This window comes from Castor canadensis, chromosome 9, assembly GCF_047511655.1.
Source record: "Castor canadensis chromosome 9, mCasCan1.hap1v2, whole genome shotgun sequence".
Taxonomy (NCBI): Eukaryota; Metazoa; Chordata; class Mammalia; order Rodentia; family Castoridae; genus Castor; species Castor canadensis.
In genome coordinates, this window is record NC_133394.1 from 109,638,596 (window position 1) to 109,644,546 (window position 5,951).

Here is a 5,951-nt window from a genome sequence, read left to right on the forward strand (position 1 = left end):
ATTCCTGTGGGCATTCCCTCTATTTCCATGATATCAAGTTTGCAAGGAAACTTCTTAAAGAATTCTTTAACAGAATGTTGTCTCTCCCTTCCCTGTCGTAAATGTTGTCAGTACCTTTGCTCACAACCTTCACCACCAACAGTATGAATGCAGGAAAGTCTATTTCAGTTTTCTTTGTAGTGCCTCCTCAGCTTTGTTATTGAGTCTTGTAATAATAGCAAAGAATCATATCTACAAAATGTACACAATAACAGTTTTCAAATGTCAAATTGTATCAAAAGTACAGAGATTCAATAAATTATTTCAATCTATGTTCTCTATATCTAACATACAACCAGATCCATTTACATGAAAGTCTTTATTTATGTTCTTATTCATTCATATTCTGCTATTATAGTACTCAATTACAGCAAAAACAGTGATTTTATTTTAATATACCACAAAAAACTGAGATAAATTAGAAATCATGGATTGCTCTAATCTTACACTTAGTGATGATTCAACAACCTGGCCCATCTTTACATTATTAAATTAAGATCACCATCCTCCAATTCACATATTACAAGATGCTACACTATAGGTAGTTTTGGTGGTGACCTAAGTATGCCACTCAAGGAATATATTCAGATACTTTAACAAATCACATCCTCTCATCTTACTTTTAATTATTAAAATCACTTTATTACCATTCTCTCATTTATTACCATCTGTTAGGGTTCTTTTTTCACTTAAAGGTAATGTTATTATCCAGGTTAGATTGATTTAAAAAAAAAACAGATATATTCCTAAATGTGTGGCAGAAAACATGATGTAATTTAGTTCATAATTACTGTAGTTCAGTTCTGGATTGGACTTGCTATGTCTATCAAACAAAACAAGCTCAAATATCGCACATTCAGGAATGGCAATCTGCTTTCTCACTCTACTGATTCAATGTTAATCTTATGGAGAACTAAGGGCAAAGACATGCTCAAATAATATTTAACCAAATACCTGGATCCCATATGGTCCAGGTGACACATAACATCAACTAACATACCAAGGAAAGGAGATAGAATGTCCAGAGACCTTAGACTTGAAGAAAAACATCAGGATGAGCTCCCTGGCTTCCTTCTTGCCTTTTATGCATTCTTGGAGAGCTAGAGTATCCTGCAACCCGGAACCTCCAAAAGGCACAGAAATACGTGAATGACATGTCAAATATAAGCCTGTTCCCTCTAGTCAAAGAACCAGGAAAAGACTAACAAAATAGAATATCATACAGAAATCCAACTTTGAGATCTCATTTGTTTCAGTAGTGTTGAGCAGGGAAATGATCTTCGGCCTCATATCTACCTTTCAGAACCAGGAAGTCGCATTCAGATTCATGTCCATGTTAGAATTAGCAAGACCTAGAGGGGATCTGGACTTCCATCTCTCCCTAATTGAAAATTAACAATGCTGGTTTCCACTCCACATGTGTTGTCAGTGGTACTGAATATGTAGGAACATTGGCATTTTATTTATAAATTACTTATGGCAGCACCCACTACCATTCCCTGTTCTTGAATAAAAAATTGACCCAAATTTAATAGATTAAAAATCATGCATTTATTAACTCAATTCCAGTCAGAGTGATTCAACTGATCTCTGGTTTAAAGAGATTATACTGTAGAAATCAAAATGTTGTTTGAAGTGGGCTCTTATGTGAATGTTGGAAACAATCCACTTTGTCTTGGTAAAATTTATCTCTGTGTTATTATAGGAATGAAGTCACCATTTTCTTGCTGGCTACAAGCTTGGGTTGCATTCAGATCTGAGAAGTTGTGCTGTGGTCTTAGAACATTGCCCTTACATCTTTCAAACCAGTCCAGATATGCAGTATCCTTCTTTTGTATTGGCTATCTCTGTTGTCTCATTTTGCTGCAAGCTAGAAAATATTTCTGCTTTTAATGATTTCATATAATTATATTAGGCCACTAAAATAATTCCTCCTTTAATTAACTCCAGGTCAACTGGTTACTAACCTTAGTTATGACTGCAAAATCTATTTTGCTATGCAACACAACACAATTGTGGGCAAGATGTTTCATTATATCATAGCCATTGAGACTAAGGATGAAAATCTTAAGAACAGTTTTTAAATTGTTCCTCTTTCTTCCCCTACTTGGCAAAAAGAGGAAGTTCTCTAATTCTACTACCAGACTAGTGTCAGTGTGGCCAAACATAAAGCTGATTTTCAATGATTTGCTCAATAAAATCAATGGTGCTTCAATTTATCTATAAGAATACTGTCATGGAAGGTGGTGTCCAGCAGCAAGCTCAGCTTGCAACACTTATTGAAAGCAATGAAGTTTGACAAAGTTGTAGGAAATAGACCAGTCAATATTCCATTTACTTGTCCTAGTGCAAGTAGGACCTAGTGAGGAGCTGAAACCCATCCAGAAACCAGAAAACTTAATGAGGAAGTGTGTAATAAGGTCCATCAAGTTTTAGCTTTCCTATATAACTGTTGTTAACAGGAATCAACTGGGCCTCCACTCCTACTCAATATTAATGAAGAAAAGAATATGATCAGTTATAGGATTAATCTATATTCTATGCCCAAGTCTCCTTGATATCATATCAGTCAGGTACAGTGGGAAGCTAAGCTTCCATTCCCACTATGCACAAGATGGTCCTTACTTCAGACATCACTGATGTCTGTTTTAGGATTGAGCTGATATTGCACCCCTTATAATGGAAGTTATTTTTCAGCATTCACCCAGAATGTGTGAATGGGGTTGAGTAGAAATTGAACCACTTTTACCTTCTTTGTTTGAAAAAAGCAGGATGAGTTAATATTCCAGTCTTGCTGGGCCCAGCATGGAACTGAATATACATTCCCCTCTAGAATTTCCATACTGTATCAAATAGAGTAATTGTAAGTTAAAAATGATTGTATATTATGAATACCTATATTCATAATACCTGAAATATCCATAATAGAATAGAAAATAACCACTTATCATAACAATAATAAGGATGTTTATAATTTTTATTAAAAATACAATAAAGAGAAACTAGCATTAAAATGATTGAGATTTTGGACTTAACCTGACAAAGAATTTAAGGAAAACAATGATAAAAATGCTTCAGTGAAAAATTATAAATACTATTGAAGCAAATGGGTAAAAAAGAACTCAGCAAATGAAAGACATAAAAATATTCAAAAATATCATAGATTTAAAAAGTACAATAGTTTTAAAAAGTGAAAACCACCTCAATGTATGCGCTCAATAACAAAACATAATGACAGAAAAAAAAATCAGTGAATTCAACCAGACCAATACATATTAATCTAAACAACAGAGAAAATATAGACTTAAATATAAAAATAATACAGATCAATAACCTATAGACCAATACAAAACTACTTTTCATATCACTGGAATAACAGATGTGGGAAAAAGAACTGGCAAAAATATTGAACTGCTAATAACTTACAATGGTTCTCAAGGACATCAATCTGGGTGAGAAAAGAATTTCAAGATTCAAAAAGTAATATACTGTATTGTTTCATTTACTTCACACTCCTGAATAACAAAATTATCAAGATCTAGATCAGATTAGTGAGTCCCAGGGGTTAGAGATGGGAAGGAAGTATGGCTATAAAGGGTTAGTATGATGGGACTTGTGGTGGTTGTTATATGAAGCTATACTTGTGGCAAATATAGATAACAACATACACACACACACACACACACACACACAAGTCTGTGTGTGTAACAAGTTAGGTGGAATATACCAGTATCACTTTCTAGGCTATGATGTTGTACTGTAGTTATTCAAGATATCACCATTAGAGAAACTGAGGAATGAATATTTAGAATCTCCTTCTACTTTAAAAATACGCTTACTGTGAAGGTTGAGTATTGAGTGTCCTGAGAGGTCAGGTTGGTGTCAGCTTTTCTAGGTCATACCAGAGTTTCAGAATGATTGTGCTAACTCACATTCTTAACACTGGGATGTTAAAACGGAAGGTACATCACAATATGTTTTCTCCAGTTTTCACAATCGTGCAAGACATGAGAATGGTCATAGTAAATTGGAACTTCCAGGTTATAAACAGTGGAAAATACAAGAGGCACCATTGGAAACTGTCCTGCAGAAGCTGGCTTTACCAGTGCTAGAGGATCCATGGGGCCAATAAGGTCTTGCTATGTAGCCTAGACTGCCTTGGAATTTGCTCTGTAGCCAAAGCTGGCCTCAGATTCATAGTCCTTCTGCCTCTGTCTCCCAAGATCTGGCATTACAGGTGTGTACCACCACACACCACTTACAGTGTTTTTTATTAGCAATGAAGCTTGGAATTATATGGGTGGCTTTACAAACAATTTTTCCTTTGTTGGTTTATTATTAAAAGGATTCAAATGGGGATTTGCTGCATTTGTGGTAGCTGCAGGAGCTGACTATTACTTCAAGTCCCAGCATAACGATAAGAAGCACAACTGAAGATAGTACCTGGAAGTACCCATATTTCTTAACTTTGTCATAAAGCAAGATTTCTTCATTATTTCCAACTGTGTGTGTTTGTTACATAAAGAATACTAATTTGGGGGATTCCAAGATGGCGGCTAGAGGGAGGAAGCAGAAAGCGAGCCTTCTATAGTGAAATCTTGGAGAGACACCGTAGACACACTTTGTAGGTATAATCACTGAGAAAAGGCATAACTTTGACCCTTCCACACCTCCAGCCAGCGCAGAGAATCTCCACTTCACGTTAAACAGAGAAACCAGGAGGGGCCCCGGGCCACCAGACACTGGCGCCCAGATGGCTTGGGAAGATGCGGACCAGGTGAGCTTTGCAGTACTGCGGTACTCCCACAGACAAGCCTGGGCCAGAGCAGCATAGGCCACTGGACAGACTGACCTCCACCCTGGGAAAAAAGAGAATTTGAGTAATAAGCAATAAGAACAAATAAGACACACAGGAAAGAGGGTGGGGCACACTGAGCACCGAAGATTGGAGGAAGGGAATCCTTCCTGGGACTGTAAATAAACAAGCCGGGCAGGCCAGAGAGCCTCTGGTGGGAGCGGGGGTGTGCTCCTGGCAACCAGGAGCGGGAAAGCTTGTGACAGTGGCAGAGGGAGGAAAACTCCCTCTGGAGAGGAGGGAAGACCCACTTCCCACATGAACTGTTAACAAACATGGCGGCTGGCAGGAGCAGCAGCACCACCCAGTAATCAGGAGCAGGAAAGCTTGTGAAAGCGGAGGTGGGAGAACTGCACAGGAGAGGGGGGAAGACCCACCTACCACATGAACTGTAAATAAACACACAGGCCTGACAACGCGGGTGCAGTGTCACCTTTCCCAGTGCTTGGAAAGGGGAAAGCTTGTAGCAGAGGCTCAAACACAGGAGAAATGTGAACAAACAAAGCCTGCAGGGCCAGGTGAGTGCTAAGCTCACCCTAGAGATCTGCACAAATAATGCCTCCAGCAACAGCAGGCTGACAGCAGCAGGTAGGCAAGCCACAGTTGCAGATACCATTCTCAGAACTGTCTCCAGACTCTTTTTTTTTTTCTTTGTCTCCCTACCTTTGATGAGAGAACAACTGAATTACACCTGCAAGCTGAAAAACTTACTGAAACTGTATTGCATTTGAACTTGGGACACTTGGTAGGGTTTTTTTCTGCGTGTGTGTGTAGTTTTCTTCTACTTTATGCTTCCCCTTTGATGAGACAAATACAGAACAACATCTGAGGCACCATCTCCAGGATTGGAGACTGAGACATCACTGCATTTGAACTTGGAGGTTTTTTGGTTTTTTGGTCTTTTGGTTTTTTGGGTTTTTTTAAATTTTCTATTTTTTCATTTTATTTTAATACATTTTTATAAATAGATTTTTCTTTCATTTACTTATTTTTTATTTTCATTCCTACCTTTATTTTTTTTTTTTGATTTTCAATCCTTTCTCTGTCTCTCTAATAT

General features: G+C 37.6%; 1 pseudogene; it reads left to right on the forward strand.

The window, feature by feature from the left end:
- Nucleotides 1–3,466: 3,466 nt before the first annotated feature.
- Nucleotides 3,467–4,473, forward strand: LOC109677412 (NADH dehydrogenase [ubiquinone] 1 beta subcomplex subunit 3 pseudogene; annotated as a pseudogene).
- The last annotated feature ends 1,478 nt before the right edge of the window (nt 4,474–5,951 follow it).